The 25,079-nt window shown below is 41.7% G+C and overlaps 1 protein-coding gene across 1 annotated transcript in view; it reads left to right on the top strand.

Moving 5' to 3' along the window:
* Window positions 1-25,079, top strand: part of LOC136863558 (nephrin) — a 1,173,968-nt gene that overhangs the window by 87,640 nt on the left and 1,061,249 nt on the right. The window lies entirely within an intron of this gene.

Below are 25,079 nucleotides of genomic sequence, written 5' to 3'. Positions count from 1 at the left end.
CTTCAGTTGTGTTCCTAATAACACAAAGATATCTGAGAGTTGTGGTAAACTCTCAAATTTGTAAAGGTTACTATTTAGAAGACAGTCTTACATAAATACATAGGCCTAACATCTTAATTTGGAATTTTATACATCACATCACAGGCAGATTGGCAGAGATATAAACCAATTAATTAGCCTATTTGCCTAGAAATGTATTTTCTACTGTCCCATATATCAAGCGATATGATCTACCAGTCCACTTCTACTGAACAAGGAAACTCGTAATGAATTGTTGAGCCTGGCTTGTCAAAGTTAATGGTTTTGGTAGAATTTGAAGGATATCATTTGCAGAAACATTCCTCTTGTCACATTCAGTTTTCACGAATACATTCCTCAAGCGATTTAGGGGGTTGAATTAACAGCTCTAGCACTATCTTCATCGAGAACCTCTGTTATTTGGAGAACGTATTTGAAACATTCCTTCATTTTATTCGTTTGGTATATAACAAAAGTACCTCCTTGGATTGCGATATCATCGTATAGGCGAGGCGAATTCTTAATAAACTTTCTCTCACTTGGGCCTAACAGACGTTCTTCCACTGGTTCATTCACTGCCGAAACACTGCCTTCATCCTGCATTTTAGCGGAAGATTCTTCGTAAATCACAGGATCTAATTTTGAAGACAAGTTGTTGACATCATCTTGGTGCTGAAGTTCTAAATTTTCAGTTTATGACTCCACAGTGAGGAGGAATCCATTCTTGTTCTTCCTCCGAAGAAATGATTTCACGCTGTTTCTTCCTTTTCGTGACTGTCTTCTTTGCCATAGTTTTTTAATTTCATTGCTTCTTCTTTTGTCTTCCCATGGCCTTCAACTTCTTGCTTTCCTCTAAATCTAACTTCTTCCTTATCTTACTCTTGTGATATTGCTGCCACGATTTCGAACTGACAACAGATGGTAGCGTTTCTCTTTTCCTCTTGTTCTGCACAGTAGAAACAACTCGTCAGAAAAGTATATGTTTAAATGGACTGGGGGCTATTATATCTCAAAAAGGAACTTTCCACGTCAGCAGACTAGCTTGTTTGTAGCGCAGATCCTTTTCTGATGTAGTGGTTGCAAAATACTCAACATGACGCTTTATAGCTAAGCTTTCCTCCACCTTCCGCTTTCCAGTACCCTCCAGTGCTTCCTTCCCATCTATTACAATTACAATATTTGATAAATATATAGATGTATGAAATTACTTTATTCTATTTCTTTGTTGACGATATTTCTACAGTTTAATACTAACAATTTTACGTCGTCCTTATTTCACTTCATACTTTCTATACTGTCAACAACGCTCCCTTGTCCACCCCGTTTCCCTGAATATACCTCCCTATAACTCTTCTAAACAAACCCTTTAATTACTGTATATGTAAAATTGCAGTTCAAGTGTAGGCCACCTGAACGTTGATCCCTATATCCTACCCACCCATAAGGATCTACAATTCACAATCCCAAATTCCGACATACCCATTCCATAATCTGATTTATATCCTCAATCACACTCCAGTCGGTATCCTTCCAGCACAGTATCCCACTGGTAACAATCTCTGCTTCAGTGCTGCCGTAACCAGATCTCACATATCCCCAACTACTTTGGTACCTATTCCTGCTTGCCTGACGTTAGTGGTACCAACGTGCAATATTACCATCTTCTCCTCATCCTCCTCCTTCCCTTCTACGTCCTTCAGTATCTGCCTTAACCTTATTCCTAGATAACACTCTACCCCGGTTCTCTTTCCTCCACACACATTCCCCATATGCCTAACAACTGAATCACCCATGACCAGTGCCTGAACCCTACCCTCCTCCTTGGATCCCCTCCACTCCTAGTCACCGTTAACTTCACTGACTCTTGCAGAACCTACTTCCTACTCCTTTCTCTCCCTCTCACTGCCCTCTTCCTGTTATCTACTCTACGCTTCCCTTTCCTACCATTACTTTTCCTCTTGACCCGTCCCTCCTCAGTAACACTTTCCTTATCTCCGCCTTCCCTCTGTTGATCTACCTATAGTGACTCATATCGATTCCTCGCCGATACCTCTCCAGGGCCTACTCCCTGAGGAAAGACTTTAGAACCCATTTTCCTTTCCCTTAAATTAGCCCACCTCTCTTCCACAACTAATTCCCCTCCTTCCCCTCCCTCTTGCTTAACTACCGTACCCTGTACAGTGATTGAGGGAGACCTACCTTCATTCATGTCCTCCATTACAAGTCTAATTTTCTCCCTCAAACTAGCTGTCTATTGGAAACTTCCTTAGTGCACACTCACAACCACAGCCCTTACATATGCCTCTCTCAGGTATTCTTTTATCCCTTCAAAGAAATGTGAAATAATATGGAAACATCAACATAAATTTAAAAAAGCGTATTCTATGAACAGGTGTGTATATGTCAGAGGCAGTGGCGTATACTGAGTGCTACCAAGGATATCGGTGACGCCAAAACCTGTAATGAGAACGATGGAAATCTAAAGCACATGATAATGTAAGCATATGACACATTCTTCCATTTACAAAACTTCAATGCAATGAGAAAAAACGTCGCATCGGAGAAAGATATTGCAGCCCAGACTCTGCATCCCTCTCCCCCCAACACACCTCTTGCGGCTTACTGACGTATGCTCGATTGGTGCGGGGACCGGGAAAATAGGTATGCCGGGCTTCGTTCTATCAGATCGCCACTGCTAACAGCCATGCGTTCCTCGTCGTATATACTGTACTTCCACACCTTGCACTCATAGATAAAGTGCTGATATTTCACTCCCATTACTTCTACATCCGTGTAGGAAGACACTACAGGGCTGCTGTTATAAGAGTAATATAGTTTCATTTTATAGTTAGATCTGCTAAAATGATATGCAATCTTTCAGGTGTAGTGTTCTGTTTTGTTGGTTGGAATCGAACCCCTGATCTTGAGTCGGATACCGTTACTGATCTCCCGAGGAAACCAATAAACCAGTGAACGATACGTACGACCTCTGGTAATGTTGCAAAACTCAAAATTTGTATTTAATAATAATAATAATAATAATAATAATAATAATAATAATAATAATAATAATAATAATAATGGCGCATGACATCTATATAGGCTTGACGGTGACCTGGTGACCTAATGAGGATGAAGTGAATGGCGAAGCCGTCAATAACAGCCAGTCCCCAAGCCAGGGGAATTAACAGTACGAGGGTTTTGATTCTGAGAACTGAACCGGGGCCATCGTACCAAAGGCAAGCATTCTACCCATTTAGCCACAAAGCCGGACTTTAATTTGCTAAACCTTAGGCTACCATCTCCACTGATCAGGTGTTCAGCATTGACAGTAGCAGAGCCTACGACAGTAGCTTCTGAAAGAGCTTTGACAACGCAGCAGGCTACTCCGTTGGCTATTGGGTGCAGCCCAAAACTTTTGAAAGGCTTGACATTCACTAAACCAACCATCGAAATGGGGTAACCTAATTCTAGTGGTACCCCACTTCTTGGACTCAGCATACGTCACTGTTCAGAGGAAAGAAATAATGTACTCTATACAAAGATTTTACGACAATAATGCAACCAGGAAGTCAAGGAATAAAATAACTGCACTACAATTATTTTATGTAAGCCTACACTCATTATAAAATTCTAGGAATAAGAGACTATCCATAGGACTGTGATGCTACACTAAATACGTATAGATATAGCCAGATTATTCTTTTTCCGGCTCTATGGCTAAATACTTATCGTGCTGGCTTTTGGTACAAGGGGCCACGTTTTCGATTCCCGGTCAGGTCAGGTATTTTAACGTTCATTAGTTAATTCCTATGGCTCTGGGGCTGAGTGTTTGTGATGTTTTCAGCATTATATTTCATCTTAGGTAAGGCACCATCCTCATAGACGTGCAGGTCGCCTATACGGCGTCAACGCGGAAGATCTACACCAGGCTTTTACAGAGGGCCCCACGCAATTGTTCTTCTTATTATTATTATTAATATTGGAAAACAGAAAATCCATGAATTGCACTTATCACGAAAACAGAGAAAGGAAGCACGATACTGCCTAGTAAGTATAGTAACTCTGCAATTCTACACTACAGTTAACCCTATCCCAATTACAACAATAGATTTCTAGTAAGAGATAAATTTCTGGGGAGACGTTTCCCCTACATAAATATTACTCAATGATAAAATAAGCACGTTAATTTCTAACAAAATAACTACTCTCAATAATTCTGTACAATAGGTTATTACTACGCCCAAACAGAAATGAAGATTGCTGTCAATTACTGAAATTCGGAAGGACCACACAAGTATTACACAAGAAAACTAAATACGTAGACAGGTGGTTATTATTATTACTATTTTACCGTACTGTGCTCTAATAGAATTGGAAACTGCCGTTTAGTTCAATGACGAAATATCGAAAGGATTACACAAATATAACAGGCAAAATACTACGTAATAAAATAACTACACTACATTTCTCAACTGCACATAGGAGTATCATAATCTATAGCAGGTTATCTGAAACAATAGAACTGGATTTAAAACTGAATACTTGATACTTAGACGGGTTATTATTTCTTTTGTACCCACGCGCTAACAGAAATAAAAACTTCCCTTTATCGCTGAAATATCAAAAATGAATGAAATGAAAACGGTCAAAAATGGTGATCTAATAACGTTTCCTGAAACTATGCCTGAGGCTTTAACTTCAAGTATAGAATTATTCGAATCAGCTGATTTACTGGAATTTATGTCAACAGAGGAATATGTGAATTCGTCGAGCATCTGTGATCACTAAAAATGAAATACGTTAAAAACCTTGTCAGCGAAATACCTTGTATTCTCGTTAAGTCCGTTTATTCTCCTTCACTAAATTTACAATGCTACCGTTATTGTGTTAATTAAATAAATAAATTGTTATTTTTGTAGGTAGGATTCGATTACATAAAATTAGAACTCATAAGGGCGTTAATGCTGATTTTGCGTGTGAATTATAAGACTGTTGAATTAATTAGTAATCCACATAGACAGGCCAGTGGATATTGATTTTGTGATTTTTGTTGGATTTTGACAGGCCTTGATAGTAATTAGGAGGTAACTGTTGTGTGATGATGTCCAGTATGTAAATGTAGCCAAGCGTAGTACAGGACCTAGAAGTGATTTGTCCAGTGTAATATTATATTAAATTTGGCTACGAATTTATGTAGGAGCACGACGTCTCCGTTGATAAATAAGTTGTTTCGTCGAAAGATTTTTCCATCGTATTGACAGGTGTAGGTGCCGTACTGCCAAGAGATGCCCATGCAAGTATTATTGTTGTTGATAAAATTCGCACACATTAATATTGCCTACGCATGGCTGAGTGTCTTAATAATAGGGTACCATAGTGACGTGAGTTTATTCTCAGATTAAGTGATGTTTGATGGCTGTATTATTTTACAGATGATTTCTTTTTTGCTAGTTGTTTTACGTCGCACCGACACAGATAGGCCTAGGTCTTATGGCGACGATGGGACAAGGAAGGGCTAGGAGTGGGAACGAAGCGGCCGTGGCCTTAATTAAGGTACAGCCCCAGCATTTGCCTGGTGTGAAAATGGGAAACCACGGAAAACCATTTTCAGGGCTGCCGATATTGGGGTTCGAACCTACTATCTCCCGAATACTGGATACTGGCCGCACTTAAGCGACTGCAGCTATCGAGCTCGGTTTACAGATGAAATGACTGATATTTGTGTTGTGTTGCCACGTTCATGATAACGAGCATTGAGAGCGTTTGTAAATCGTAGATGTTGCAGTTTAGAACGCTTGTGTCATGACTGTTTTATTTGTCGATTATATTTTAGTTCCGGTTTTGAAATATATTTAGGTGACCTACGGCCAGGTTTTGTCGAATTCGCGAGAGCCTGATCATTCTGATAACAGAACTGGTGACTTCGGCTATATGCGTAACCTGTGCTGTTATAGGCCTGCACATGTGTGTAAATAGTGGTTACATGTTCCAGCAAGTGCGATTTGAGTGTTTTCTTTGCCTTGTGAGTTTATATGTTATATTCACGATTCTAATTCGCCAGTTTAGGTATGCAATGCGATTTCTACTTTAAACTGTATTTTGTTTGTTTATTAATCCCATTAAATTTGTGTTAGAAAGTAGAAATAGATTCACAGGTGCGTAGACACGCAGCGGTTAGGATCTCACCGTGATGTGACATGGATATGGGAAACAAATTCACTCAATCCGAATGAGCTTAAATAATCACCCTGCTGTCACCCATCGTAATGTTCTTCAGTCAAAAACATAATTATTGCCTTTTTCATTTGTTTAATGCCTTATTATAATCAATTTTGTGTGTTAAATTTGCTTTTTCGTGTTTAGTTGTAGTTGTTTCACCTTGCTGTAAGGTTTTCTTTCATTCAAATATATGTTTTAGTTTAGAAAGAACTGAGCACGCTTGAATTCTGACTTTAGTCCGGAGCATTAATCCACTTGGAATATACGGGTACATATTCAGGTGATGATGATGATGATGATAATGATAATGATGATGATGTCGCTACTGGTCTTCGTCCCACTAACTGATTGTACGGCTTTTGGAAACAGTGAGATGCCGGAAATTCGTCCCACTTGATTTATTTTACAAGTTGCTAAACTAGCCGACACGGATGACATGCTTGTGCACCCTTAAATAGCACAGGATTGAGCTGGAGTCGAACTCGCTAACCCGGGCTTGTGCTCTAATGTCTGAGCCACTCGGCTCGGCAAGAAGCTCAGAGTAGTCGAGTAGATAGAGAAGAGTACACGATATTCAGCCAGAAGACCACACAATACCAAGAAAGAGTACCTTATTGCTTCATGGAACAATGTCTTCCTTGACGTAGAAATGTTTTGAATAATGCAAAATTTCACATACTTCTGGATTCATTTAGCGTTAAAATTGAGGGCTTATCCGTGAACTACTTCTTCTAGGTTCTTCTCACATACCATCATATCCATGCGTGTTATTTGTGTCAAGAGTGGCCCACTGTCGACGGCATCTCTTACCACAGGTCCTCACCATTCATTCCACGGAACTGCCGATTATGTTCCCTAATTATAAGTACCAACTATTGTTCTTTTTTCATGCTTAGCAGCGCAAGAACACATACAGCTTTTCAGTGTTTTCAAGACAGGATTAGGGCCATTAATTATCCTCTGTATATCCCGTGCGTAAAAATGAAAAACCGCGGAAAATACTCTTTCATTGCTGCCGAAAATGAGGTTCACACCGTTCATCATTCAGCGCAAAATTACAGCTGAAAGACCCACTCCATACTTCCAACTCAATCGGTAAAGCACTCGTTAATTTCTGATTCGCTAACCTAAAGACCACTAGATTTTCAGCTGGAATTCACTGTGATACACTAATGTTCGGAATTTCCAAAAAGAGAGAAGTGTAAAATAAAACTGATTACACCAAGCTCGACAGCTGCAGTCGCTTAAGCGCGGCCAGTATCCAGTATTCGGGAGATAGTGGGTTCGAACACCACCATCGGCAGCCCTAATAATGTTTTTTCGTGGTTTCCCATTTTTACACCAGGCAAATGCTGGGCCTGTACCTCAATTAAGGCCACAGCCGCTTCCTTTCCATTCCTAGCCCTTTTATATCCCATCGTCGTCATAAGACCTATCCGTGTCGGTGCTTCGTAAAGCAGCTTGTAAAAAATTATTACTGACAACTCTCTATACACATAGTAGCTAGATCCATTTTCTTAGTAGTGATGTCCTAGAAAGTCATTACGAACAGGAAATCTCAATCTAGTATCTCACCGTTGGTATATGCCAGGAAGTAACTTCGAAGTGAAGAGTATTGCTTAAGTCATATCTTTAGATGAAATTGTACTCAAGTAGATTAACTAGAATTGAAAATATATTCATAACTTACTTCAGTAACAGATTAGGTGCACAAAGATGTTAAGGAAATCTTAGCGTAATACCATCGTGGTGCTGAGCTAGAGGATGATATTCCTAAATAGCGCCAAGGAAAAGAAGCATACTAACTTACAAGATATCACGTGTCACTCGTATGTGCTGTCTGCGTGATGTGGAAGTTCTCCCGTGGCCAGCAAGATCCAAAGATCAGTCCCAGACAGAACATATGTGGGGCCAGCTTGGATGTCAACTCCGTCCCAATGCCAATATCCATGATATCCAGTACCAGTTAAAACATCTGTGGGCCAGCTTACACCAGGAGAGGATACAACGTCTGTATGACACCCTTGCCAACCGATTCAGTGCATGCATCCAGGCCAGAGAGGGTGCAACGTCATACTGATAAGTGGGTTCGTACTGCCAAGTGCTTTGTAAATTTGACTCTATTTCGTAATTCCTGAAATAACATCACATACCCTCTCAACACGTGAAGTTTCGTTTCGTTTCCTCCTTCCCTTCTCGGTGTTTCAATATGTTTGTCAGGTAGTGTATTTGGCTCCCATCCCCTTAAAGAAATTCCACTTAATATGGCACAAAACTGCGACATCCCGACATATCTTAAGACTTACAGCAATTGAAGAAACGTTAAATACTTGTAACATTATCAAAAAATCTCATTTCAAACACATACATATAAGCTATTTCTATACGAATGGAAAATTTGCGGAATATTTGTGTGGAGTGACCAGAAGTGCGAATAGTGAAACAAGGTGAATATTACTCTGAAGGTACTGAATGACTGAAATAAAATTAGCATTTAGTAGCAGAATTAGGCCCCTGTAAAATTGTTTGACAAAAGTATGATCAAACAGGGTAGCCCTGCATCACTAAACTTACTGGCACGCACTCCAACATATATTCTGGACAAAATACTGACATTTCCGGCTTTTTCATGTTGATGGAAGTTAGAAGCGTATGGCCTTACAATTATTGCTTTGAAAGTAATAGGAAATATAGGGGTTTATTTTCCTTTGTTCAGGTATAATCAGTTTAACATTAGTTTCATATTAATTTCGTGTAAGGTATCTTAGGAGAGTCAGTTATGAAATTTGGTTGAAAAGGGTAATTTGACCGTAAATTCTAGTCAGTGTCACCTTGTCCATGATTCCTCCAGCGAGTTGTTAAACCTGAAGTAGGGGGAGGAATAACAATGAACATATCGTCTGATTCTGACTCATATTATTTTGTGCAGGAAATTTGAATTTTCTTGGAATATAAAGTCAAGACTTCGTATCGTAAAGTTTCCCCTACCATCTGCATTTCCTGAGGTTCATTCTAAGGACATGAGTGTATATTCCATCGTGATTTAATTTCACCCGAGTTGGGGAACTTAGTTAACATGAAGCTTTTAGGTTAATTGGGAGAACATTAGCCATTATATGAAACTCGGGGAGTGCCTAGGGAATAATGAGACATAATTAAAATCGCTTCTAAACGCACTGCTAACTGTGTGGGTCAGCGCATGTCACGAAACTCCATTTACTCGGGAGATAGACGTACGCAAACTAAAAATAACCTATATTTTAATATCTTAATTGTCTATGTAATGGCTTAATTAAAAAAAATACTTTAAAGTCAATTTCTCCAAAACACAAACATTTTAATGATGATTGTTTATATTACAGTAAACAGAGCTGTAAGAAGATAGATTTCAGTTTAATATGACGTCAAATCCCATAATCCTAAGCTAAAAAATACACCAAACTAAACTAAACCAGTGAGCAGCAAATTACAAGATGACGCTTAAGTCAGTCTTCTCGGCCGTTATTCTTGGTTTTCTATAGCAGAGCCGCTGTCTCACCGTCAGATTGCGTTTTAATTTTTTTCTCGTGGGTTGAGTGCACCTCGAAACAGTCAGGTAAAAAAATCTCAAACCTGGATATGAATTGAACCCGGGGCGTCCCTCTAAGAGGCAAACTCGCTACCACAAGACACCACGGGGCCAGCAATCGTAAGCTACGTCGCCTTTAATGTTGCGCACTATACCATCCTTACGGATGAGCCTTAACATGTTCTGTTTCTATATGAAAATCATGTCAGCGAGGAAAGAAACAATTTACTTACTGAACTGTCATGCCCTGATTAGATGGGTGGTCTGCACATGACAATATGACAGTAAGTTCATCATATATATGACAACGAGGATAACTTATATTCCAGCTTTCTTAGCATTACTGAAATTACTACCATTTTACCTTATCACCTATACATGGTGTTATTTTTCTAAAGAATAATAATGAAGAATGCAGGTGCCTGTGGAGGTGCCTGCTGGTTAGGTCGTCATCCCGCAGGCTGGTTGTATCCTCAAATAACACCTCCAAAATTTATACGGTTATATGGAGGGCACAAAAATCGGTGTCGGTGCTAAGATGAGGCGTACTAGGCAAAATGATGAGTGAGGTAGATTGCCATTGCTTTCTTCACTGGGCCACAGAGCGCAGTTGTAATCTTATGAGCACTACTTTTTTTAACATCCAGTTGCATTTGTCGTGGTCCAAATATCATTACTCATACCTCAGCAGATACAAAACCGTCATAGCCATAAATGAGAGCGACATCGGTTGAAAGTATATCCTGCTCTGGCCTGTGCGATGAAACTCATTAAAATATATTGCAGTAAGTTAGCATTCAAAAATACTGACGCTGGCAATATTAGACTTAATTCTCTGTTTATCAAAGGCGATTCCTTGAGCAAAATCTATTTATTCCAGTACCTTCGTTGATAATTTGTTTCATATCTCTTGGTGTGTGCCACTGTCTCCTCCTACTCGTAGCCGTATCCTATCTCAACGTTGGCATGAAACCTGTCTGCGTTGGGGCGCTGTAGAAAAAAGCGAACGTAGGTGAAGAAGAAGGGAGGCTGCTACGAAATGCCAAAACATTCGCCCTTCGGTAGAAAGATGCCTTAATCCAACTAAGAATTCTCCACTAACTTTCTCAAGATAATTTAAACAAGAAACAAAAGAGAAAAACACTTAGCTTTGTATTCTCACTACGAGTTAACACCCGCGATGGTTTTATTCCCATGTACTCGCGTAAAAGCAAATTAAGTATTAGAACAAATAATACACTTTAGCTTATTGTCAAATACTTTTAAAACATATAAAATCTACCAATTGTAAGCAATGAAGTGCGTTATGGAAAGTAAATAAAAGCATTCCCAACAGCACTAATTTTAAAATCGGAGATTGGGAAATTAATGATTTTCTTGAGAAGGGCAGCCTTGTATTATAAGAATAGCGTTCCTGCCTGTTGCCTGGAAGACCAACTTTCAATTTTCGGGTTGTTGAAGAACTTTAATCATAGAGAGGTTTCTAACGGGATTCACTCAGCCTTATGAGACCATGTGAGGAGTTGTACGCCAATACGGCCGACGATTCGCCACCTGGCTGGACGGCAATAATAATAATAATAATAATAATAATAATAATAATAATAATAATAATAATAATGTGATTTGCTCTATGTCCCACTATCTACATTTGTTACAGTTTCCGTAGACGCCGAGGTGCCGGAATTTTAATCTCGCAGGAGGTCTTTTACGTGCTAGTAAATCTACCAACACGAGGCTGACGTATTTGAGCACCATAAATATCATCGGACGGAGCCAGGATCCAACCTGCCACGGTGGGGTCAGAGGGCCAGGGCCTCGACCGTCTGAGTCACTCCGCCCGACGGATGGAACTCGTCTTGGCGGGCTCTTTCTTGGAAGAGGAAGTCGGTAGCTTACCGACTGCACCACTAAGCACGACTGACACTAGTTATACTCACAAAATAGTGACTAATAAATACCAAAGTAAATATGATAAATAAAAGGAAACAACAGAACACCAAGTGACTATACCAATCAATCCATCCGTCATTTAATAACACAAGCAATAACTTTACGTAACTGGATCGTTGAATTATATTAAATCAATAAATAGTTCAATCAATCAAACAATCAATCAATCAATCAATCAATCAATCAATCAATCAATCAATCAATCAATCAATCAATCAATCAATCAATCAATCAATCAATCAATCAATTAATGATCTACATTTAGGACTGTCGCACTGGTGGCAGATTCCTTATTCGTTTTTTACCTACCCTTTTCTTAAATAATTGCAAATAATTTGGAAATTTATTGAACATCTCACTTGGTAAATTATTCCAATCCCTACATTCTTTTCCTATAAATGAATATTTGCCCAGTTTGGCCTCTTGAATTCCAACTATATCTTCTTATTGTGAAATTTCCTACTTTGAAAAACACCACTCAGACTTAATCGTCTACTAATGTCATTACACGCCATCTCAACGCTGATAACTTTGAAAATACCACTTAGTCGAACAGCTTGTCTCCTTTCTCCAGAGTCTTCCTAGCCCTAACTTTGCAACATTTTTGTCACGCTACTGCTTTGTCGGAAATCACCCAGAAAAAGTCGAGCTGCTTTCCGTAAGATTTTTTCCAGTTCTCGAATCAAGTAATCCTGGTGAGGATTCCGTATACTGGAACAATACTCTAGTTGGGGTCATACCAAAGACTTACGTGCCCTTACCTTCACATCCTTACTATAACCCCTAAATACCCTCATAACCATGTACAGAGATGTGTACCCTTTATATAAATTCCCGTTTATGTGATTACCCCAATCAAGATCTTTTTCTTATATAAAAACCCAGGTACTTCCAGTGATCCCCATAAAGAACTTTCACCCAAGTTAAGACAGTAATTAAAACTGTGAGGACTTATTCTATTAGTGAAACTCACAAACGGACTATTAACCCCGTTTATAATCATACCATTGCCTGCTCTCCATCTCACAATATTGTCGAGGTCTTTTTGCATTTGCTCGCAATCTTGTAACTTACGTATTAATTTAAACAGTATAACATTATCCGCAAAAAGCCTTATCTATGGCTCCAATTCTTTACTGATGTCATTTATAGAGTATGATTCAGCCACCCCTTCCAATAAGGTTGTTATCCTTTTTTGCTATTTGCTTTACGTCGCACCGACACAGATAGGTCTTACGGCGACGATGGAAGAGGAAAGGCTTAGGAATGGGAAGGAAGTGGCCGTTGTCTTAATTAAGGTACAGCTCCAGCTTTTGCCTGGTGTGATAATGGGAACCCACGGAAAACCATCTTCAGGGCGGCCGACAGTGGGGTTCGAACCCACTATCTCCCGGATGCAAGCTCACAGCTGCGCGCTCCTAACCACACGGCCAACTCGCCGGTCAATAAGGTTTTATGCAACCCACAATATTCATTCCGTCCTGAAAACATATGCCCTCTCAGTATGCTAAGACAACACAACCGGTTATCATGGTATTTACCGCCTCACCATGATAGGACGCCGTGTTAAACACATTAAGACATGAGTGTGTCTTCTTGATCGTATGAACCTGACACGCTGTCGAAATTGATATTGTGCCCATAGTGCCATACGGAACCGTAGTGTAGTTGGTAAAGGTGTGGCGCAGCGGGCTTGCAAGTCAGGTGGGAGATTTGAGTACAGGGTGAAGATGACAAATTTTTGAAATAGTTGTTTAATACGTACCGCACGCCATGTGAATTCAATACCCGCTTCTATGCAAATTGCGTGAATGAATATGTTTGTGGCCCTAGGAAGGGCCGATTAGATAGCAGGCTGGACACATACAGACTGCCCTGACAATGTCTTACCGCAGCAAATGCTCGATGTGATGACCGTTTTGGTTTATGTACATTCGGGCCCAATGTCAAATAGATCGTCTTGCGCGCTGAAGCATTCCAGGTGTAATTGCTCGGCTGGCGTCCGTGATGAGTTGCCGGAGCTGGTAGGGATTTTCCGGCGCTTGAGTGTAAACGACGTCCTTCAAATGTTCCCGAAAGGAGAATTCTAACGGCGTTAAATCCGGTGATCAGGCGAGCCAAGACACAGGGCCTCCTCGTTCTATCCATTTCCTTGGCAGTTCCTCGGTCAGATGGTCGCGAACGGGCAAATTCGAATGTGGTGAAACTCCAACCTGTTGCAACCACATCGTCAAACGATCGTGCAAGGGCACACACATCAGCAGCAGTGGGAGTTCCTGACGCGGAAAGTGCAGGTAGCGTGGGCCCGTCCAATGGCTTTCAAGGAAATAAGGTCCAATCAGTCGATCTCCCAAGATATGACACCAAACATACACTCCCCATCGTACTTGATGGATTGCCTGTCGCACTCACTGAGGATTGTTCGGACTCCAATAGTGCATGTTGTGGCGATTGACGTTCCAATTATTGTGGAACCGGGATTCGTCCGGGAACAAGATATGCGATACAAATGCTGTGTCGTTGTCCAGCCTGCCTAATAGCCAACGACAGAACTCCATTCGAGTTTCGAAATCCCGGCATGGAGCTCTTGGTGTAGCTGAAGATGGTATGGGTGAAACTTATGTTCATGCAGTATTCGCCAGACGGACGGCTGGCTGGTGTTCACCTGTCGTGCAATCGCCCTTGTACTGATATGTGTAATATTACGAGCTGTCTCTAGAACGGCTTCTTCTGTTTCACTTGATGTAACTGGCCTATGGAGGACTGGTGGCTGTTTGGAAATCACGCCTGTTGTGCTTAAACATCTTTCAACAAGGCGGAATGTCGTAGCTGCCGGGAATCGCCTGTCAGGATACCATTCCTGGTACAGACGTAGTGCCTCGCACGCGTATTGACTTGCTTCGCCCAAAATGATGAACATGTCAACGTATTTCTCTGTGGAAAACATGCCGAATGACAGCAGATATTATAGTAAATTCAGGCCCTAACCAGCGGAGTATGCGCAGTGCTCAAGATGAATAACATTGTCACTCTACTGTTTGAATGGGGAAATCTGTGATGTAGTGGTTAGTGTGATTAGCTGCCACCCTCGGAGGACTGGGTTCATTTCCCGGCTCTGCCACGAAATTTAAAAAGTGGTACGAGGGCTGAAACGTGGTCCACTCAGTCTCGGGAGGTCAAATGAGTACAGGTGGGTTCCATTCCCACCTCAGCCATCCTGGAAGTGGTTTTACGTGGTTTTCCATATCTCCTTCAGGCAAATGCCGGGATGGTACTTAACTTAAGGCCACGGCCGTTTCCTTCCCTCTTTCTTGTCTATCCCTTCCGAACTTCTCCTCCTCCCACAAGGCCCCCGTTAGCATAGCAGGTGAGGCCGCCTGGGCGAGGTACTGGTCATTCTCCCCAGTTTTATCCCCGACCCAATGCTTCACGCTCCAGGACACTGCACTTGAGGTGGTAGAGTTGGGATCCCTCGCTGAGTACGAGGGAAAAACCAACCCTGCAGGGTAAGCAGATTAAGAAAGAAGAAAAAAGCAAAGCAAAGCAAAGTCACCTCCGAACAGGTCATGAAGGCCCTTGGAGGAGTGGAAGGTAAAGGCTTCCACTATTGCTAACCTCGGCACGTGTTGGGGTAGAGTGGTTAGCTTTACGCCCGGCCGCCTTTGCCCCCACGAATTAACCTGGTACTTATTTTTGGTGTAGGCTGAGTGAACCTCAGGGCCATATGCACCTCCGGAAGTGCAAATCTCGTTTCTCAAATTTTACGACTTACTGACGGGGATTCGAACCCTCGTCCTTCCGGGCGAACCGAGCACGCCTTTACCGCCTCGGCAAGAAAGAAGAAAGAAAGAGAGAAAGAATGTGGCAAACGGGGGGCCTGTGTTTACATATTCAAACATCACACCGATGCAAAAATATTTGAACGGCGGGGGATTCGAGCCGCCGATGGCACATTCCGTCTAACCACATCCGCTACGCTACACTGTTGAAAACACGCTAATAGTACGACGAAGGCAGAATACATACGCCGCCCGGTTCGGTATTTAAGACATTAATTACTGCACTGTTACCTAGTATTATGCATTGATTCCCCTCTTCGTTATACCCGGTCACGAGGCACTACACATTCTTACATGGTAAAAGGACGTTGCTTCATGATTTCAAGCGTCATGCTTTGCGAACGGATGATATATTTCGCTAGGGTTCAGAATCGTGTGCAAAATGTGCTCACTGAACATTAGTACCATGCAGTACGCCTGCAGGGCAATAGCACTTCTATAACCATGTGTACGTTAGTTCAGCTGCAGGAAAAATGTATTAGACGGGGCTGCTGAATCACACCGGATATACAATAAAATATATTGTTCCTATAATACTGCATTTAGAAATTCCTCTCTTAATTATTACAGGACAAGGTAATGCTTCCAAAAACCAAACCCCACGGCACTTAACGCCCTTGAAAGAACAGTGACCACTGCTCAGCCCGAAAGCCTGCAGATTATGAGGGGCCGTGTGATCAGCATCCTCTCGGCCGTTATTCTGGGCTTTCGAGACCGGGGCCGCCATCTCACCGTCAGATAGCTCCTCAATTCTAAGCATGTGGGCTGAGGGGACCTCGAACCGGCCCTCAGCTCGAGAGAAAAATCCCTGACCTGGCCGGGAATCGAACCTGTGGCCTCCGGGCGAGAGGTAGACACGCTACCCCTACACCACGGGGCCGGCAAAGTAATTCGTTACTTACTCTAATTTTCTGAGTTCCATTTTCTGGAAATATAACCGCCCATTCTGTCAATCTTTTGTTTGGTACAGTTGCACTCATTTTTGCTAGTAGTCTCCCATGATCTATCCCATCAAATGCCCTACACAGGTCAATCGCGATACAGTCCATTTGACCCCCGAATCTATGATCTGCTATATCGTGCTGGTATCCTACAAGTTGAGTTTTAGTGGAATACCATTTCCTAAACACGAACTGCCTTCTGTCAAACCAGTTATTAATTTCGGAAATATGTCTAATACAGTTATAAATAATGCTTTCCCAAAGCTTACATGCACGTGTCAAACTGACTGGCCTGTAATTTCCGCCTTTATGTACATCACTCTTTTCTGTATACACAGGTGGTATTATAGCGAATTTTCATTCATTTGGTATAGCTCTTTCATGCAAACAATAATAAAATAAGCACTTCAGATATTGTAAAATATCCCAACCCATTGTCTTTAGTATGGTATATTCCTCGAAATCTTATCAGTTCCAGCTGCTTTTGTAGTTTTCAACTTTTGTGTCTTATAGTAGTCCGCCTCTGTGGTGTAGTGGTTAGTGTGATTAGCTGCCACCCTCGGAGGCCCGGGTGCGATTACCGGCTCTACCACGAAATTTGAAAAGTGGTACGAGGGCTGGAACTGGGTTCACTCAGCCTCGGGAGTTCAACTGAGTACAGGTGGGTTCCACTCCCACCTCAGCCATTCTGGAAGTGGTGTTCCATGGTTTGCCACTTCTCCTCCAGGCAAATGCGGGGATGGTACCCAACTTAAGGCCACCGCCGCTTCCTTCCCTCTTCCTTGTCTATCCCTTCCAATCTTCCCATCCCCCGCTAGGCCTCTGTTCAGCATAGCAGGTGAGGCCGGCTGGGCGAGGTACTGGTCATCCTTCCTAGTTGTATCCCCAGACCCAGACTCTGAAGCTCCAGGACACTGCCCTTGAGGCGGTAGAGCTGGTATCCCTCGCTGAGTCCGAGGGAAAAACTGACCCTGGAGGATAAACTGATAAAGAAGAAGAAGAAGTATATTATAGCAAATGTTGTTTACGTAGGTAAATTTTAATACTTCTTTAGTATTAGTCACCTCCTCCATCTAGACATTATCCTTGTAAGCAACCGTCTTTACATACTGCTGACTGAATACTTCTGCGTTTTGAAGACACTCGCATACACACTCCCCTTGTTCATCAATGATTCCTGGAATGTCCTTATTGGAACCTGTTTCTGCCTTAAATACCCTTCCATTTTTCACTAATATTTGTATGACTAACAAAGATGCTTACCATCAAGTTATCCTTAGCAGAATCATTTGCTATGTTCAATTTCCCAGTACGTTCTGTCATTCTCTCCTTAGTTCCACAACTATTTCTAGCACTTATTCTTTCCAACCAGCACCTCCTTCTTAGTCGTTTTACGTCTCTGATATAAGATAGCGGGTCTTTACCATTCATCATCACCTTTAAATGTGCATAACATTTTTCACATTACTATGCACTGGTACCATGCTGTAATTGTGGTCTTACCAAAGACGTATACGCCCTCTCGTTTACATTCTTACTATAACCGATAAATACCCTCATATCCATACCATATCGTGTAGGCTTAGCTATGTAAGAAAACACAAATATCATTAATACTGCCCTGTATAAGCCCCTCTTTATCATTACAGGATCAGATAACACGTCACCTACTGTAATTCTCTGTGTTCTATCTTCTAGAAATGTTGCCACCCATTCAACAACTGTTTTGCCTACTCCCATAGCCCTCACTTTCGTTACCAATCTCCCATGAGATCAGAAGTCTTGGAGAGAGAGTCCATTTTTCTTCATGGATTCCTTTAATAAGGGATTTACCAAGCTCGATAGCTGCAGTCGCTTAAGTGCGGCCAGTATCCAGTATTCGGGAGATAGTAGGTTCGAACCCCACTGTCGGCAGCCCTGAAAATGGTTTTCCGTGGTTTCCCATTTTCACACCAGGCAAATGCTGGGGCTATACCTAAATTAAGGCCACGGCCGCTTCATTCCCACTCCTAGCCCTTCCCTGTCCCATCGTCGCCATAAGACCTATCTGTGTCGGTGCGACGTAAAGCAACTAGCAAAAAAAAAAAAGAAAAAAAATAAGGGATTTTAATTCAATTTTCAGGCCGACCGCTTTACTCCTTGTTCCATAATAGGGAAAGAGGAGTGAGATAGTTTCCAGTTACTTTGGTCATCGTGCCAGTCTGAAAAGTCCACTTTGTCATACTTGGCAACTGCGATGTTGCCTGATTCGTTTCGGGCACCGACTATGGCTTTCCTCTAAGTGACTTTTCACCACTTTTCTTCACGTTCTCTAGAAGGTTTTACAGTAGGTTTTTAAGACACTTTGGAATAACCCCTCTCACGTACGTTAAAACTGTTGAATGACAAGTAAAATTTCCTCAGCTACAATTTAGCATCTTTTTTCTTTGCTTGGTATCTCTGCACAATGTGCAGACAGAGCATTATCCCATGTTGTGGGCTCGATCATGTTTGATACTTCACTTGTCTATCTCAGTCTCATCCTTGGCTTTGACAATATGAATGTTACCGAGGTATGACTGGTGCTACTATTGATGTTCCTTATGGAGCCAGTTCATGGTCCCGAATGGTGTGAACGTGTAGCCCATATGTTCGTTTGGTACATGCATTACAGTGGGCTTGGCAGACTGATATTTAACAGTTCCCTCTAGCACAAGGAGGAAAGCAACGGGAAACATTCTTACTGCTCCCTATAATGTCTCTTCTGTGACACATAGGCTATCTACAGGATCTGTTGAGGATGCAACTAGCTGTCGGGCTGAGGGCTCATCATACATCTTGGAATCTATTGTATGTTCAAAGAACGTGTTGACAATTCTGCCTTTAATGTATTAATTCCTCGTAATGAAATATTCAGTGTTCAAATCCTGGTTCAGTGATACATCTTAGCTGGTTTAAAGCCTTGATTAAAGTGTATAGAGGATGGTCGGAATTTAGAGCATTGGTCATACGGATAAGTAAGTTGAAAAAATATACGTCGATAAATCGCGCCGTTGTCATTTTATCAGCCGCTGGATTTAGCCAATCAGATCGCTTCGCAGGCGAATTCAAGTGGACTTTACGGTGCGGTGTTGCTAAATCAGCAGCTGGCTTGGTCGGGCATGAGAGCCATGCCGAGAAATGAACGTGAAACGCTGACACACCGTGGGTTTCTACCAATGTCACCATAGCGTGCTTGCTATGGGCCGAGCCTATCAGCAGGGAGGTCCTTGTTTAAGTCCCTCCCCTGGCGAAGTTTATTTATTATTTTGGCTCTTTCAATCCGGTCATAAGCCACGTGCAGCTTTAGCAACACCGCCTCGCAAAGCCCATCTGAATTCGCCCGCTGAAAAAATGGCAAAAGCGCGAGATATCTGATTATTTTTCCAATTTTTTAATCAGTTCGTCTAACACTCTAACGCTAGTATAGCCGGTTCACGTTATTTCCGGCCACCCTGTATATTTTACGTGCATTAGTTTGAGAGTTATAAGTGAAGAATAGATTAAAAATACATTTGTCAGAAACTGTCATCAATTGAATGCATTATGTGTTCCCATAAAATGAAGCTCTGAATGGCAAACCATGAACCTCACCCTTGGCAGGCATGTTTTTATATCAATGGTACCAACGTAAAGAATGAAGCTGCCTCTACAAATTAATGGACACCCAAACCTTTTCTATCCCTTGGTTTTTAGAAATGGGGTCATTTCATGAGAATCTTGTGAAGAATGGAGTAAATTTAGCTATGACTTAATAAGCATCATTAACTTGTTTCTGTAAGCTTCTTGAGAGCCGGCCCCGTGGTGTAGGGGTAGCGTGCCTGCCTCTGACCCGGAAGCCCCGGGTTCGATTCCCGGCCAGGTCAGGGATTTTTACCTGGACCTGAGGGCTGTTTCGAGGTCCACTCAGCCTACGTGATTAGAACTGAGGAGCTATCTGACGCTGAGATAGCGGCCCCGATCTAGAAAGCCAAGAATGACGGCCGAGAGTATTCGTCGTGCTGCTAATCTGCAGGCCTTCGGGCTGAGCAGCGGTCGCTTGGTAGACCAAGGCTCTTCAAGGGCTGTAGTGCCATGGGTTTTTAATGAGTTTCTTGATAAATTATAATAATGAAAATGTCAGGAAAAAATATTTGTGAGAAAGAGATACAAAAAATCTAAATTTTCGGTCTTTAGGGTTCAAGCTCCAAACTGAACTTGAGCCCCAGTTAATTACAGTCGAACCCATTATCGTTTACTTCAGAAACACAAGACCTATTGAACAAAAGAAGAAAGGTATGACAGGGAAATCACTTCCGCAGCCTCGTATATAAATTAACAACACCAAGCAGTAGCCATTGCTCACCAGAGAAGATTATTTCGAACATATGACGTAGTATTATTTTTTACTTCTTGGGGGCAGTGAGTGTGCGTGAGGGTTTTTATCTCCTCTTGTGTTTGGCCAGGGCCTTTGTGACGAAGAGTGGGATGACCTTCTGCTGCAGTGCAGCTTGCTATTAACAGCTGGAGCACGCAGGGTCGTAACCTCCTAACGGCCAGGGAAGCGATTGCGGGGCTTCAGCCGGGATTAAGAGCAAATTCATGATAAAGTAGCAGTGATCGCTCCCGTGCGCTCTGTAATGGTCATAGAAAGTGGGACACAGACACCTACAGCCCGTTCAGATTTCTGCCATGAAGCTAGAAATAAGTTCTGGGGAATCATGAAAACCTACAACCTGTTTTCCAGTCCATAACAGGGTCAGAGGTGGGATGAAACTTGCGGCGAGGATAGGAATTGTGCCGGCTGCCGAGGCCTGTCGCACTCCTCTGGGGCAATGTTTAATGACTGACAGATGAAATGAAATGAAATGAAATGATAGTGGAGAGTGTTGCTGGAATGAAAGATGACAGGGCAAACCGTAGTACCCGGAGGAAAACCTGTCCCGCCTCCGCTTTGTCCAGCACAAATCTCATATGAAGTGGCCGGGATTTGAACCACGGTATCCAACGGTGAGAGGCCGGCGCGCTGCCGCCTGAGCCACGGTGGCTCTTCCTGAGGAATCATGACCGGATCGTTTTGTATAGCTCCAAGGGAGTTCATAAAACTCTGATTATCCTTTGATTATAATTATTCTAGGAAAAGCAGAACGAAGCCATCTCCGTACAGGCAACGGAGACCTTTGGAGGTTTGGAAGGTAAAGGTTTCTAATATCCGTAACCTCGGCACTTGGTGGGGTAGAGTAATTAGCTCTACGTTCAGCCACATTTTCCCACAGGAATTAACCTGGTACTAGTTTTTCGGCTAGACTGAGTGAACTACAGGAGTACGTGCACGTCTGGAAGTAGAAATCTCGTTTCTCAAATTGTTCGACTTCCTGGATGGGAATCTCACCCACGACCGCCTTCCTGTATACGATAATATAAAGATCAAATCAACTTTCTTTGCATTATTTTTACTATTTTTAACTTCTTTTCCGTAAGTTTACTTGTTCTAGTTGCAAGAAACTTACTGCAACTCGTAACAAGAATAATTTTATACAAGTAATGCGTGTATAATACAATTCATACATTGTTTAAAATATAAAGTAAATTTAAAGTTTCTCACTCGTCGAAAACACTGATTATAACACACATCTGTACTCAAATTACACTATTAATACAGTTGCTGGAGGTAAAGGACAATTAAAAGCTTATGTTAGTACAGAAATATTTCTCAAAGTTACCAAGGTGACAGTGGGGACTATTACAATCAGAAGTTGTCTCACTTGTTCGCAACATACCCAACTGGCAGATGTGGCAATGCCCTCTTTTCTTATAAGTGTCCGACGAGTAGAGTGGATTGCTCAACATTTTTGGAGCTGATTCCATTACATGTTCCTCGCCGCAATACTAGGCAAAGGTATATTTTTCATCTGCCAAAAGTGAGAACTGTGGCTCGGGCTAACTCATGGCTTGTGAGGGTACTAACATCACTGAATGAGGTGGGTGAATCAGTGGACCTTTTTCACTCACCCCCGTCTAAAATCAGACGTGCCCTAATGACATCTTGAATGTACATAAGGCCCTATCTGTACGATATGTAAATATGTAAATGTTACTAGATGTAGTTTAATAATGTCAGTTATTTAAGGAGATATAATTTATTAATGTATTTATTTATTTATTTATTTATTTATTTATTTATTTATTTATTTATTTATTTATTTATATAATGTGCTGTAAGTATGTATATATACAGGTCTCTAGATTTAGTTTGACTTGGTTATTATTTTAGGAAATGAGTGTCATTTATTTATGGTGTATTTGTTTTATATTATGTTTTATTGAATCATCCTTTAATTGGGAAAATAGCCTGTTGATGATAAATAAATCTATCTAAATCCATCAATTCTCAACCATTGACAAGTTTACTCGACGTAAACTACATTGAACGATCTAAAGTGATTTGATAGAATCTGGGAATGCTCTAGTAGATCGAAAGATGTGATCTTTGTTGAATTTTTCAGGTATGTTGTAGTGTTATAATTAGTGTTTTCCCCAGACTGAAAATCTTTAAAGTTATGTAAGGTATGGTAAATAAGTTTCCATTTGAGGGCTTTGCTGCGGTGGACACGCAACGTAGCGCGACTCCGATGCATAAGCACGGACATGTAGGCAAAGGCATTAGTGTGGCAGTCGTGTCCTATTGAGGTGCGTGCGTTTAATACGGCCACGTGAACTATGGCGACGTTATTTCCAAATGAGTCCAAACAGGACCAACGTGCCCTTATTATGTTCTTGCCTGCCGAAGGACAAACACCGGTGGACATCAATCGGAGAATGAAGACGGTGTATGGGGCAGCATGTCTGTCGAAAATCACTGTTGTGGAATGGTTCACGAAGTTTTGTGTGGGCCGCGTTCCGACACAAGACGTCGGTCGATCTGGGAGGCCAGCCTCACTCATTAAGAACAACAACAAGCGGGTGCTGGAGACACTGGAGCACCCGGCCTATAGTCCTGATCTCTCGCCATGCTATTATCACGCCTTCAGTCCCGTGTGTTTTACCACACGGGGATCTTCAACCTGGTGCGTCTTTGGTATGAGTTCCTCAATGCTCACGGTGATTTTGCCTGATTGGCATGCTGATTCAGCACTGTACGGCCGTCGAACGGAAACTGTTTGATGGCCCCGTATATTAACTGAGTTGACACCGAAAAGTATGACTTGCTTCTTAACGCACTTAGGTTAATAGTTAATCAACTGTAAATTTCTAATTGAAATCATCAGTGGGTTAACCTATTAATGCCCACGGTATGATATATCATACACCTCACAGACTATTTCCTTTCTTTGTAACAAATGTAAGTCGAGAAAATTACTTATTTCAGGTTGGTACAATACAGTTTTCTGCTGCTTTTACCGAGCTCGATAGCTGCAGTCGCTTAAGTGCGGCCAGTGTCCAGTAATCGGGAGATAGTGGGTTTGAGCCCCACTCTCGGCAGCCCTGAAGATCGTTTTCCGTGGTTTCCCATTTTCACACCACGCAAATGCCGGGGCTGTACCTTAATTAAGGCCACGGCTGCTTCCTTCCACTTCCTAGGCCCTTCCTCTCTCATCGTCGCTATAAGACATAACTGTCGGTGCGACGTAAAACAAAATAGCAAAAAAATCTGCTGCTTTCTATGTGATTTTTATGTGATTTTCATTTGTTTACGTCTCTTCTATCTTGTAACAGAACTGTTTGAACTCATTCAACAATTGTCAGGAAAGTTTTCTCAAAAAGACGTCATTTTTGTGTTCTCATTTCTTAATACTAAACTAATTGCATATTAATTGTTTAAAATGATAGCCTACAGTGTATATTCCGTCTGCATAATGAACAGTACAATTTATTCTCATTGACAACGCCACAGTAAACAATTATTTGTTGCTTGTGTAGACTAAAATGATTCTTACATCTTGCAATTTCATACAACGGTGTATTATTACACCCTGCTGCAGACCCTTCCATGAGGTCAGGTGTTGAAGAGAAAAAGAAATATCAGTGTATTTCTGTAAAGTGTTAAACGAGATGCTGGAATGTAGGCGATTTTCAATCCACCAGCTGCATGAAATAACCATACATGGTTGAAATTCCAGGGATTGGCAGGGAATCGAATTCAAAATTGAGTGATCCGAAGATCTGAACACCAACCATTCAGTCACGGAGTCAGGCAGTTTCACAGATGACACAGATGACACTTAACAAATTCTAAATTTGTAGAGTAAAACCTGCCTGGCTTCTTAGCTGAATGGTCAGCGTACTGTTCTTTGAGCCAGAGGGCCCTGGGTTCAATTTACGACCGCGCAGAAGATTCTATTTGCGTATGGCTAATTCACCTGGTTCGGTAATTGGATGTATGTGCTCGTCTTAATGCAATTTGCCTCATATACAAGCAACACACTACACCACTAACCATCACAGAAACACGTAAGATCGAATTCATCTCTGCACGTAATGTTGTTGTCATGAAGGGCACCTGGCTGTAAAACTGGACTAAATGCAACTCAGTATCCGGCC

Source organism: Anabrus simplex, chromosome 2 (assembly GCF_040414725.1).
Source record: "Anabrus simplex isolate iqAnaSimp1 chromosome 2, ASM4041472v1, whole genome shotgun sequence".
Taxonomy (NCBI): Eukaryota; Metazoa; Arthropoda; class Insecta; order Orthoptera; family Tettigoniidae; genus Anabrus; species Anabrus simplex.
Note: the sequence above shows the minus strand (reverse complement) of the source record. Positions and strands in the feature narration are given on the sequence as shown.